Source organism: Crocodylus siamensis, chromosome 3, assembly GCF_052110815.1.
Source record: "Crocodylus siamensis isolate JL-2025a chromosome 3, ASM5211081v1, whole genome shotgun sequence".
In the NCBI taxonomy this organism is placed as follows: domain Eukaryota; kingdom Metazoa; phylum Chordata; order Crocodylia; family Crocodylidae; genus Crocodylus; species Crocodylus siamensis.
Window position 1 is genome coordinate 122,455,865 of NC_143397.1, and position 14,301 is coordinate 122,470,165.

General features: G+C 37.7%; 1 long non-coding RNA gene across 1 annotated transcript in view; it reads right to left on the bottom strand.

Moving 5' to 3' along the window:
* Positions 1–11,405: 11,405 nt before the first annotated feature.
* LOC149868754 (uncharacterized) overlaps positions 11,406–14,301 on the bottom strand; it is a 116,207-nt gene continuing 113,311 nt past the window's right edge. The window contains exons 5-6 of the long non-coding RNA XR_016441321.1: positions 13,194–13,275; positions 11,406–11,889 (exon numbers count right to left, since the gene is read on the bottom strand). This is a non-coding gene — a long non-coding RNA (uncharacterized LOC149868754). The remainder of the gene's footprint in view (positions 11,890–13,193; positions 13,276–14,301) is intronic.

Consider the following 14,301-nt stretch of genomic DNA (forward strand, 5'->3'; position numbering starts at 1 on the left):
GCATCCTCTAAAACTCTAATGGAGTAAACACTGATTTATTGTACTGTTATAGCTAAAGTATGGACTGAAGAATCAAAGTAAAATGTTTATAAATGCCATATATTAGACTGCCTGGTTTGTTATAAGGTAATAAACAGAAAAGCTTACATCTAGTCATTCATGGTTGTTAAATAAGATTCTTTGTGACTTGCAAAAAAACTAGAACACAATGAAGAATTATCAGTGCATTCTCCACAGAAGTCATCTACATGTGTTTATTTAATAAACAGAAGATGGCTTTATTATACACATTTGATTTCCATATGCAATCGTCTCCTTATCTGTCACTTGTATCTAAGCAGAGTGCTTTATACAAATCTGAAAATGAAAAATTCAGAGCAGGGCACAGGAAACTCATTTAATGTCGAGTGCAGTCAAAATCAAGATTTCTTTATTTGTAGTAACAACGCTGTTAAATCAGAAAATTACTCTCCTTTTCTGCATGTCCTTCTTCCTTTACAATTCAGTTGTTTGATCATAAATTGTCGAGTGCAATGACTTGTCTCCTCCACTTTCCACACTGGTCGAGACAGATTAAAAACTCCGGCATACCACCAACCAGTCTCAGCATACCATTAGCATATATATGAGATTTGAGACATTTTCTAATATTCTCCAGCAGAACTCATCTGTCAGCCAGGTGATGAATTATAAAAACTCTTAGCTTGTTTAGAAAAGAGAGAGAGAAAGAAAGAGAGAGAGAGAAGAGGAAACATGATCCCACCTTTCTTTTTCATTTTACCCATCTACCCTTGCAGTCAGGTTCATATGTACTAACCTCAATAAAATAGACACAATGTGAAAGATCTAAGCACAGAGACATCCAAAAACAATTAAAAAGTAATGATGGTGGATGGACATTTCCTCTTAAACTGGTAACCAGTTTACATAAACAATACCTTTGTAACCACTTTTCTTCTCAAGAGAGGTTAACAAAAGTCCATAATAAATATTATGATACTATCTGATTAACACTGAGGCAATCGGTAAAAGAATTGATTTACAAATATTGTCATAAATAAAAGTGCCAAATGTAATTCACTATAAAGTATGGATATTTATTTTTGTATGCATTAAGGTTCTCAACAAATATTCATGTATACATTAGCAAATCCTGAACATTTCACAAAATTTAGCATGGATTCAGCAATACATTTATCATCATCATCATCATTTATCAGTTGCTACTCATTCATCTTTTGTTTTAAATTTTTAGGCTTCCAATCAAGAAACAAGAACAATACCTAGTCATTTAAATGACCAAACATATACTATGAATAATGAATAGCAAAGAGTGAAGAGTTTATATGAATAGTTCAGAAGTAACTTATAACCTAAAATTTATTCTTCCAATCTTTTATGAATACATAATTACAAGAACATTTGAAGAACATCAAGATAAGGTCATGAACATTTTTCTTATTAAATAGAGACTGTATTTATATAAAATATTATTTATAAGAAATAGTATAACCACCTATAAATAATAAATTCCTTGAATATAATATTATTATTAACACTTTCCACCTTTTCACTGAGTGTTGGTTGTTCTCTAAAAGTAGAGCTGAGGAGATTTCATTGTTTGACATAAAAACCCTGAGTTATATTTTGACCAAAATATTCTTCAATTTAGGTACAATTCAGTAAATAATTTGGGCCAAGGAAAAAATATCAAGTGAGATTTTGAAAATACTAAACCATTTCATTTCAACATTTGAAAATGCCCAAATGTTTTGACATGTTTTTAATTTAAATATTCATTTACTCATGTCAAAGTAGCATTTTTTGTTTAAAACTTGACCCAAAGTTACAAGGGGGTGGGGATTAGAAAAGGTTAAAAAAAAAAAAAGTAAAATTAACCATTCCATTCTGAGTTAAAGAAAACACTTCGGGTAGATTGAAAATGATTTTTTTGGGAGATTTTTATTCCATCTTTCCAAAAAAAACTGTTTTCCAACTACTTTCTTCAGCAACTATACAAAACAATCCATTATCTACTCATCTCTATTTTGACATAAGGGGGCAATATATGAAAATTTGACAATGAAAATAGTATTTAATTAGGTGTGCTGACTAATCATATGACATTCATGCCTGTGCACAGCCAATGTCTGGCTAACAGCAACATGTAGACTCCAATATATTAAATAACTGTATTGGCAATGTTCCTCCAAGATTCCAAAACCAGTGTTGCAGAATTAAAAGATATCTATACAAATTAAGACCATATTCCAAACTTTTGGGCATTCTGCCATTGTTACCTAAGAAATGGGTTTCCCCTTCAGTCAAACACTGTATGCAAGATACAAGTGGAAGTAGTACCACTCACACTGGTACTTGCTAGCCACACCTGGAGGACTGTGTCAAGTTTTGGATGTATTATATAGGTGTAGAGAAACTGGAGAAGGTCTACAGGTGAGCAGTAAAGATGGTAAACGGATTAGAAGGCAAGCCAATAGAGAAAAACTTAAAGGGTCTAGGTATGTTTAGGTTGGAGAAAAGGAAATCAAAGAGGGAGGTGACAGCCATGGGATGCTGGAACAAGCTACCTCCAGAAGTTATTGAATCTTCTCTGAAAGTTTTTAAGAAGAGATTAGATGACTAGCACATCATGGTTGGTTTGGAACAACACATCCTGAATTTGTGCTGCAAGTTGAAGCAGATGATCCTTGAGACTCCTCCCAAAGCTATAGGGCTATTATTCCAATTATTATTCATAAATGATTAATCCTGAAGCAATTCTTTCCTGAATTTTTATGGCTTAGGTGCTGAGGGAAAGAAAGTGAATAAGAAGGTTAATGACTTTAATCATTTTCTTTAAAAGAGAAGGTTTTAGAAGTGTCATGCTTCAGGGTAGGCTTGCTATGTCCAGCATTCCCTGTTTCTTATACTAGATTAACTCACTATAAAATATTGACTATGGATGACCCTTAATTGGCATATGCATTTATTCAAGCTCACTTTTTTTTTAGTTCATACCTATCGCAGGTCCAAGTTGAAAAAAGGACACTCCTCTTTGTTTTTTCTGAGAAATTTGGATCCACATATGAATTAGAACTTCATAGCTCAGGTGTTTCTTTGCTATTAATACAACACAGATAATGATCATGGCAACTACATATTTCTTGCAAATTTTGCAGTAGTGCAGGCCTAACTGGTAGCCCTCACTTCTGACAGCTATGACTCTGTGTCACTCCAGCCGCAACAGCAGCTAAAGTCTCCGGATTCCTCCTCTCTCCTCCAGCTTCCATGTTCTGCACCCACCGCACAGGATGGTGCAGTGTGGCACACCACACAGAATGAGTCTGAGGTCACCCAGCATGCGCTGTGGTGGTGGTGGGGGGGAATGTGGGAAGGTGGCACTTATGTGGGCATGCAATACAGTGGTGATGGAGAATCATGTCAGTGACTCTGGCCAAGAAGGCCTGGCTGAGCCAAGCACATGAGTTACCATACCTGCCCCTGAGCCCTTGATCCCTGGCTAATGTGACCAGAGATGACCCAAGCAGGGTATGGGGCCCAGATACCCAAGTCCCACCTGAACCTTTGTACCTCCACACATGGGATCATTGCAGTGGTGGAGGAGGGTGCCCATGCAATGCACACAGCAGTGCATGTGTGGGGAGCAGACATGCAGTGGAACAGGATAGGGGTGGATCCCTGCAGTGTGTGGCCTAGGGACCTTTGACACCCCACTGATGTGCCCTGTGGGGTATGTAGCCCCCACTAGTATGGTCCACAAGTTGAATGGACCCTGGCAGCCTAGAAGTTGGACCACCCTGTAGTAGTGTTTCATCATGTCTCTTTCTTATCAAACAAAAATACAAGCATTTAAAGCATAAGCCCCCTTGGTTAAGACACTGCCTCTCTATGTTCTTATAATGCAGGTAATGCATTGTTGGCACTATGTTCATTAATTATTAACTGTTTTAAGTAATTTTAAAAAGAGACAAATATTCTTTAGCCATCTCTTTTAATGCTTCTATAAGAGCAAAAAAAGAACTAAAAAGGATGGAAGACAGTGTTATATTATATCAAGTTATATTAAGGCAGATGATTGGTTGAGGAAGAGGTCTTTTATCAGTGCAAAATTCTGGAGGGAAAAAATACAGTAAAATCCATTTTATTGGCACTCTGATAAATGATATGCCTACTTAATTGGGATAACTGCCAAGGGACAGATTCACTGTAATGTGTTTCAGTTGCTCTTAACACTAAATAAATAGCAACGCCATTTGTTTATAACGTGAGCTTGATATCTCCTGAAGATTTATTTACAAAACTCACATATGCGAGTGGTGTAAATTTCCTCTTTTGTGACTGTTTTTTCACTCTGCCCTGGTTTAATTACTCATAATTTTTTTCTAAACAAGTAAAATATATCTTTATATAGAGTTTAAAAAATATTTAATACACTTTAATAGTTTAGTCATATGGTTTCTCTTTGAAATAATTAATTAACAATCGAGATCATTGTTTAATTAGCACATTTTCATTTCAAAGGTATCTTGAGTTAGTTTGGACATAACAATAACATACAAATTCTATCACCTACCATGATCCCTTAATGTCTATATACTAATGTTTACAGTGTGTCATCAGAGCCTCTTCCTAAGCTTCTCAATTTAGTTTACATGTTAAAGCTAGCCCATCTTAAACCCATAGGAACCAAGATCAAAAAAATTACTAGTTTGGGACTTCTTTACCACAGTCTATTGCACAACACATTTTATGAGATGAAGTCTTACAATGGTCTTATTGAATGAAAAAGACATTCAGGTGCATTTGAATTAGTGTTACTTTATATTTCTGTTACACTTGTGCACCAACTCCAATCCAGGCTCCACTATGATGCCCTAATGGAGTAGTGCTTCCTGCTTTAATAATTTGATAATCATGGCCACACAAAGAGTAGTGTCACACATTCAACTTAACACTTAACAAGTACAGATGCCAAGTGCAAGTAGACTCACATTCAAGCAGTTTAGCATGTGTTAAGTGCCCTCAAGAGGTTGCAAAATTGTTTCTTTTCAGACAAGGGTTATCTCCTAATGCACACTAATTTAAATAGGTCACTAGTGTCCAATTGGTAACTGAACATTTGAGAAGGCCCCAAAACCCTAGGATCAGGTAAAATAGTATGGAGTTATGCCGGGCTCAGTTTCCCTGTGTTGACTGGTACATGCACTTATACTAAGTTAAATGAAAGCTGATATTTAAGGTGTAAGCTATGGCAGTTAAGCTTGCTATTTGCTGCAGTAAGAGCACATAAGCACCTGTCATGGAGTAATTGGTACCGTATAAATCCCACCTTCCATTCCCTCATTTTCACATATACCATTATGCCCTCATGCCCTTAATCATCAGCATCATATACACATGCATCATTCTCTGTTTAGGTATGTTTTTTTCTGAAGGACAAAACTAACTAATTCTGTTACAAATCGAGCTGTTTTCCATCTACAACAATTTTGATTAAAGGAGAAAAATTCGTGTCAGTCCTTTGTGTGTATGTGCACGCATGTGTATATATTAAGAAACGTATGGTTTTGTTAGAGAGGAGTACAGCAGGAAAGTAGAGTTATAGTTACAGTTTACCTAAAACATACTGTTTCTACAAAAACATCAGATGAGTAAACGAATGAATATGTAGCATTTTCGAAGACAAATGCTTTCTGCATTGTGAGGCCTTGTGCTTTTTTAAAAATCTTTTTCAACTGACTCCTTCCCTTCTAAAGTTCCCTCTCAAAAAGTCATGCTTTCCACTCTCATATCCTCTCCATTTTTTCCCAGTGTTTCCCTTTATTTTATAAAATTATAATACATGCTGATTTAATCTCTTTAATATTGATAAATCTATGCTAATGAGTTATAATGCTATACTAATCTACTTTTAGTTTAGTATGCAATGTAAATATCTATGTGTGCCTTCTATTCCTGTTCTGGTCATCAAAGTATCCAGATTTGGTCATCTACATCATATCTGGTCATCTAAGTATCAAAATGCCACTAATGCTTCAAGTAGGAATTTTGCTCCTTCATGTATAACCTCCACACAATACATATGTGACTGTGCATGCAGACTATGCATTCACAGAAGGCTGCATATATAGCTAAGCACGTATAGGTTTCCCTTGCTTTATGGAGGTTCTGTATGTTCAAATTTGCTTTTACGTGATGACCCTTTTTATACCAAAAATTCATTATATGCAAGGTAAATTTAGTCTTAGGCGATCAGTGTGAAGGAAGTCCACAGTCAGCTGCTTTGTGCAGTGCATCGTGGGAGTGACGCGCACCAAAATATCATCCCTTTATGGATCTGTGCTCCTTGCTTATTGTCTGGGACATGTTTCTATAGTTGTTGTGCCCATTATGGCTTCTAAGCATCCTGCTGGCTTATCTCTTTCCCCTACCAAAATTGTCTTTTAAAGGTGGTAGAAATGGGTCTGGGGGTCAGCACAGTCAAGGCCTTGCCTTGGAATGTATCCATATTTGTTACACTGTAAAGTGGGTTCTCTTTGTGCAGTGGCCTCTAGGTGCTTGAAACTGCAGTTAGCCAAAACCTATAACTACCAAGACACAAACTCAAAAATGGAGGACAGCTGAGAGACAGAGATTTTGCAGCTTTTGTCCCAGCTAGCGAAGTGGTTAGAGTGCTCACCAGGAAAGCAAAAGGTTTTAGGTCCCAATGCCCACAGAGGGTAAGAACCTGTTTGCATTACGGTACTCTTAATCACCACACTACTCATCAATAATATTCTATTCCTTTTCTAGTCCTTTTGAAATTGGCCTCTTTGGGGTCAGGAGGAAGAGATCATGTGCAAGGGTATGTGGCTCAGTGAAGTAGCTGCTGGCCTTGAACTGATTGGTCTGAGATCTAACTTGGTCCTTTGCTCCCTGTGAGAAAGCATACCTCTAACAAAAGGCCTCTACCTTAATCTATCTACACCCTTGCTGAAGAGGGAAAGACAGCTCAATCTGAGTGTCATTGTCTAAATGGGAATCTCCTTATCTTCTTGCATTTTTAAGAGAAAGCATTGGCTATCTCTGAATTTTGTGAACCGCCCAATGCTTTCAGTTTATACTAAACGTAATATGAGAACATCTATCAGACTGTGCCTGTCAAAGGGCTGTGCCAGGGGGACTCCTGGGTTGTGGATTCTAGCAGAGCTTAGGCATGACCTACATGCAGAGCCAGGTGCAGATTTTCTTAGTTCTATATAGTTAAGCCTGCCTTTGGGCATATACAGAGCAGAACTTTAGACAACAAAGGAGTTTAAAGGACTCCAGGGTTAGGTAGCAGTAACGACCTAGCCCTGATCAACCAAGTGGGGTTTTCAGAATTGCAGGAATTTTAAGTGCTTAAATTCCATTAATTCTCACTTTAGTACCTGGGCCTTTTGGGGGGTTCAGCCATAATGATTCTTTATATTTTTGCATTAAATATTGTGTCCCAGATTCCATTCCCCCTATCAGTCATCTAAGTGACTTTAGGAGTGCAATTGTATTTATTCCACCATGGCCAAGTCCCCCAAAGCCTACAAATGCACCTACTTTTGTAGCACATCATCATCTGACCCTTAAGAATGAGTCATGAAAAGCAGTGAGGAGTAGAGCTCACCCATTCATTTACTTTAACAATCTTTTAGGGACTCTGGATAGAACAGAGTCACACTTAGGGGCCTGAGTCTACCTACATGCGTAATAGGTGGAATAGAATCTTGGCCTATGATGCCAGTCTGGATTTGTGTAAGAACAGGGTAAAACAAGTTTGCACACTATTCATACTAAAATACCAGGAAAAATATATAATTCATAACACACTACCAGGGAAACAATGACAGCATACAACTTTACAGAACTCCTGTGTCTTTTAACTGATGCTTTCTAAAAGTACATTAGGTAAAGTGCATATTCATGTGTTAGTCTGATATGTGCACTTTGTATCATAGGAATGGCATGATACAAGATACTCAGAAAATGACGCACCATCTTGTAAATCTCCTCTTTGATAAATCTCTTTGACTACACTGCTAGCAAACCAAATATGTATGTACAATGGACAGCAAGTCAGATTAAACTAATGGTAAAATGGAGGCCCAATCCCTGGATCTATATAACCTTCAAAGAACATAACAACCCACCTTAATTTACATGCAGATTGAATGTATAATATAGAATCTGGAAAGGAACTGACTCTTGCTCACTCCTTCCTTAAATAACAAGATTAACAGTTTGTGAATCTGTTTACAAAAGTCACATTCAGAGAGGGAATTATACTGGGAGCAAAGTTTCACATGCTGTGTCACTCTGTACATTCAGGAAGGTAAGACTGCATATCAGAGATCATAGTCATGATATGCAAATATCAAAATTCCTAAAGTAAACCACCACCAGCTCAGTAAACGACAAGTTGCCATTGCTTTCAGTTAGTGTTATGGTCTTTTACTGGGCTTTTCTTTTTCAGGTAAGAAGGGGTGCAAAGCAAATTCATTTGCAATTCCCTGAATTGCCAAGTTTGAATTGTTAGATCAGAACCTAAGGAAAAACTTTAGGTGCATTTAGCTCTACATGTTAAATTCAAGTCCTTTTGGGTTACTAAAAGTTTGGTTCTCAACTGTCTCACAGCATGAATGCTTATTTAAATCTATGCAAACAGCTCTAAGAGCTGCACTAATTAAAGCACCCGGAAGTCATGTGTATCAGCATCCCCATGCTGAAAAATGGCTGTAGGGTGTTTTTAACTAAAGCTCGCCGAACAGGTTTTAATTTAAAGTGCCTGCCACCACTTTTCAGTGCAGGGACACTGATGCACATGATGGTGGAGTTTGCTGGAGCATGGTAATTACCACACTCCAGAAGACTTGACTAATCAAGTCTGCTCCAAAGCACTGTAATTTCAGTACATTGGAGCAGCCTCCCTGCACATGTACAGGAGCCATTGATGTACAGTGCTTCTTTAGAGTTAAAGTTTAGCTGCTACTTTAACATTACTGCAAAGAGACTCAATAATTTATTTTTGAAATGAGACACTTTGGATCAGGGATTTTGGGATGCCCATCAAATTTCCCTGCTGATCAGTACCATAAGAATCAATAACTTACCTGAATAATATTATTATTCATTATAGCACCACCCATTCCAGTGCTGAATAAACTCTGATGACTCCTACTCTACATAACACGCCTCATCCCTAGCAGACAGACATGCTCAACCATGCTGAGATGCTTCAGTAAGTTCTATCCTAAACCAGAACTAAACCAAAAGCATAGTTATGGCTGTATCGTTGAGCAGGTGGGCTAATTTTCACTCAGTAGTGCCAACTAGCCCACAAGAGCATCATATACAGGCAACTACACTGTTTCCAGTTAGAAGGCAGCCTGCTCCAAACTGCCAAGCATACTTGAGGGTCCCACCAGCAGGGACCAGTAAGTTTACCATACTATATAGCCTCAGTACATCTTATGTCCAGTCCAGGAACTTATGATTGAATTATAGCATATATTTGTGAAGGGAAAATGTGGTGTGGGATATAAAGTTTTCAGTACATAATGCAAAGAAGTTACACAAAGACCTAGCTAAGAGAATTTGAAATCCTTCATTTTGTTACTCTTTAGAAATGTTGATTAAATAAAACTTGCTTTAACAATTTGAGAATCAGAAATTTTAAGGGTGTTTGGGAACAAGAACAAATGCTTATTCACTGATAAGTATATGAAGTTTTAAACGGGGGCACTGTGATCCTCTTGTCTGATTACCTGCAGAACACAGGCCATGGAATTATTCACTGCAGTTACTGGATCAAATGGAAGTTCTTCTGATGGAAATAATGTTTATCTTTTAGATAAACATCCAGCTTTCATTTAAAACTTTCAGGATATGTAGAGACCACCTGATTAATTGGTAATTTATATGTAAAGTACCAACATGTATTCCACCTATCATAAGCATGAGTGAATTTAGGCATCTAAGTGTGACTATATTCCGCTCTCTGAGAGACCCTGAAAATCAGTTAATACAAAAAGGTGGGTAGGTCCTCCTCTTCATCACTGCTTTTTTGTGATTCAAACTTAAGGGTTAGCTGGCAGTGTGTGTGTCTACACATGCAAATGATGCTGGATGTTTTTACTCCAGAGTAAATTACTGTGGAGTAAACTCACCCTGGGCAGGCATCTATATGTGCATACATTTGGGAGCAGATTAGCTCCCACCCTCCTCTGGCCCCCTACAGCAGCCAGGAGGATCTCTAGGCTCCCCCTGGCAGGGAGCTCAGGGGCAGGAGACAGCTGTCTCTTTACAGGGACTGGAAGATTGCTCCCTGCCCCTGAGAGCTGCCTAATGCCAGGGTGGGCTCCGGTGGTTGAGCCCAGGCAGGGACAATGTCCCCCTGCCCTGGCAGCAGGGAGCTACTGGCACCGGCTCTGCAATCATGATCATGGAGCTGGGACTGGGATCTCCCTGCACAGGAAGTATTCCCTACCCAGGCTAGAGCTGGCTGGTTGGTGCCTCAGACTGAGACAGTTCCCAGCCAGCCCCAGGCTGCTTGAGGAAGTCTGTACATAAAGCCTGGAGCTGGCTGGGGACTGTCCCATTTTGGGCCATCCCCAGCCAGCTCCGGGATGCACATGCAGACTTCCCCATGAAGTCTGGGTCTGGCTGGGAACTGTCCCAGTCTGGGCTTTGTCCCAGTCCCCCAGCTTTTCCCAAACCCTGCGCCCCAATTGGCTGATCAAGGCATGGGGCTTGGAAAGAGCTGAAGGGGAAAGGCAGGTCCCAGCCCCCTGCCCTCATCCACTGGTAAGGCAGCTAGCAGTGAGGTATTTCTGGATGATTTTGCATGGGATGGTGGAGATGTATCCTAAATGTAGATAAGCACCATAAAAATCCAAAAACAGATGCATGCATTTCAGAGAATGCAACATCTAATCATTCAGCATCATGAATTGATTGCCCCATCCTCGTGCATATGTATGTACTATAGTTCAGACGAAAGATCAAGAGCTGGCCAGGATGCCAATCTTTCAGATCGATAACCTCATTCTGTAAGGTAAAATGTTTCTTCTTTGACAAAAAAAGGCGCAAAGCCAACATATCTTACAAAAGTGCAAGACCACCAAAAGTACCTCCAATTTTCCCTAGATGTGGCTACCTTTGATCAAATTCACAAAGGAAAAAAGTCTGAATTTAGCTTTGTGGACCAAATTCTGTCTTCATAAGGTGTGCCGGTGCTGAGCATGACATGAAAATCCTTTAGTGACTCCATCATGGTCAATATTTGCCCTGAAATCTGAGATGCAATTAGCCCATTTCAACCTGTGTAACTACAAAGGCTGTTATTGAATAAAGTTATCCAGACCCTTCCAGGCTTAGAAACTGTGACCTTTAATTACACTTGTAATTAATCTTTTAAGTCAATGAACTGTAATCAGTCCTAGGTTACATTAGCGTTCTACACTATATACCAGTTTTCCACTGGATAGCATCCTATTCCATGCACTAGCATAGCAGTCAATAGGGTTACACTCATGCACAATGAGATTAGAATCTGCTCCACTGGTTTTACATTGGGGTAGAATAAATCATGGTTTGTTTGGTATAGGCAGGAACATAGGACTGGAACGTACCTCCTGAGTTGTCAAGGCCAATCCCATGCCATCCCAGGCAATCACATAATAGAATCCAGCTCACAGGGTAAAGGCAGGACATGGTGCGTTTTGTTCTTTAGGGTTTTTAACTTTATATAAATCCATTTGATGGCCATAATGACATCACAGAACCAAATTTTTAGCCAGCTGAGTGAAACTGCAGTTCAGGAGACTTGCACAAGATTACATTAGGTCAGAATTTGCCCTGAATCCAGAAAAAAGAAAAGAAACTTTCTTATAAAAAGCCTTCCTAACTGTGGAAATTAATCTGCTGTACCCCCTCCCTCCTCCTACCAGTTAAGGTGACTGCTAGGCTGTGGATTATGGTATAGTTGAATGTTTTTTTCTTAATACTTTTTTCTTAAAGGGTAAAAATTTTCAGAGAAAAAAAAAAGAAGAGAAAGCAATCCCTCCTCAGGAGAAACAGAAGGTAATAGAAGCTTTGGAGAGAAAGCCTGCCAATTGAAGGATTTCATGCTTTTGTTAATTAAACGAACAAAGAAAAAACAGTGCAGTAGGCTGTATCCTACATAACAGCTTCTACTAATAAAAAGTAATAGACAATTTCCTGCATTCAATTCTTTTGAATACTATTATACAAGGTAATAGAGTTTTGGAAATGGAAGTCCTAGCAGCCTGTCAGAAGGAGCTTTCTTCCACTTTTTTTTTATTAAATGACTAAGTGCAGCAGTCTGTGTCCTATCTCTCCCTCTTGCATCTATTGGATTGTATTATTTTACATTTTGATTGAAATGATGTCACCAGCAGATAAAAGCCTGGCCCAGGCATTGTAATTGAATCAGCCTGAGTTGTTTATTCTAGTGATCTACAGCGATGCTTTGCTTGTCCTAACACAGAATACATAAAAGATCCCCCCTTGTTTAACACGCCACTGATTAGATCTATTTTTTTTTTTAAAATGAAGAATCGAATTGGGGGGTCGAGGGACTAGGAGATGGAGTTATAGGGAGAAATTGGAAAAAAAAATTAAATGAGAAGAGACACCATCTGCAAAACTTTCCATGTGTGACTGAAAGTTTCAATAAATAAATTTCACATGGCATCAGTACCAGATGCAAACAGATTTGATTGACAACATTTAAATGATGGTTAATGGGAGCTTGTACATTTTGGAAAGGTTTTTCATGCTCATTTCCTAAATCAGATGGTATTCATGTTTTTATTTAAATAATAATACTTATCTTTGAAAGGAAAAATTACTTTGGACTGATCTGTTTTATTACTGTTGTTAGAAACATACAAAATATTCGATAATTAAATTATTATTTTTGATGTGTTCTGTTTTTCATTTAAAGTGTTTTGAATGTAATAGACTGAAACAATATTAAAATTGGTTGTATTGGGATAACAGGTTCCTGGTACTAGTGAGAATCACAATTTACAAAGCCCATTACACATGTCAGAAGCAAAGAGTGAGTTATAGCAATCTTATACATTATATATATAGACAAAATCTACTTTCAGATGTATTTAATATTTTTGACTTACATATACAGCTTCTTTTTCATTTTCTTTTCTTTATTATTCTTTGAACGTCCCATTAAAATGAAGAAATTATAGCACAGTTTATCTAAAAGATAATGTGAGTAGTTTTATTCAAGCTTCTCAAACAGTGCGTCACAGTCTTCATCATAGGCAATATTACTGTTATTTTACTTCTAGATCATCTTTCTTGAAAAGAAATTACATGATTTACTAGTGATGGTGTTATAAGGAGAGAATGGAGCTACACTGAGATCTACAATTAAACTATTTTCACCTGAAACCTACCTTTTATATTCTTCTTCTAATATTCATAGAATCTGAGCTAGGAGCTTGATTGCTTTTTTATCTATGCTTTTAGTATTGTAAGAAAAATGTAATCCCCCCCACCCACAAGGACCCAATCAATGTATGAAATAATTATACCTCAAAAACAAGAGATTTTAACTTCAGAGCCGATATAGTTAATAAAACATCATCAACAAAATTGACTTGAAAAATAATATATGAAAAGCTTTAGACTGCAGAGGTTCCCAAACTCTTTCTTATTGTATACCCTCTTCCAGATTTACCAGCTACCCATGTATCCCTACCAGCATACGTTTTATAATTTAACTGCTTAAATGCCAGTTGTTATCATAATGAAAAGTTAATCTCCATTGCACAATTTCTCCCACGTACCACCCAGAGATGTCTTGCACACCCCCCAGGGGTACGTGTACCACAATTTGGGAACCCCTGCTTTAGAGGATATTTTAAACTTTTTTTTTAAGGGTGTAGCTAGTGAAACATTTAATGTTACTTTAATTTACTTACAGTAAATAACAAATAACCATATTTCTTTCAGGAAATTTCAGAGCATCAAAGTTAGTAAAAATAAATAAAGTAAAAAATACTGTCCCCACCACATCTCTCAATTCAAATCAATATATTAGTCTTCTTTTAGTCAAAATGAAGGTGTTAGAACATTTGCAAAATAAACAAATAGACAAAACTTCATCTATGTACTGCTCTTGATAGAAGCTATGATAGCAAATGGATTTAGAATAATTGCTAAACCTTGCCAAATATATCATTTGAGCCTACACATATTTATAATTTCTTGTCCTTTAAG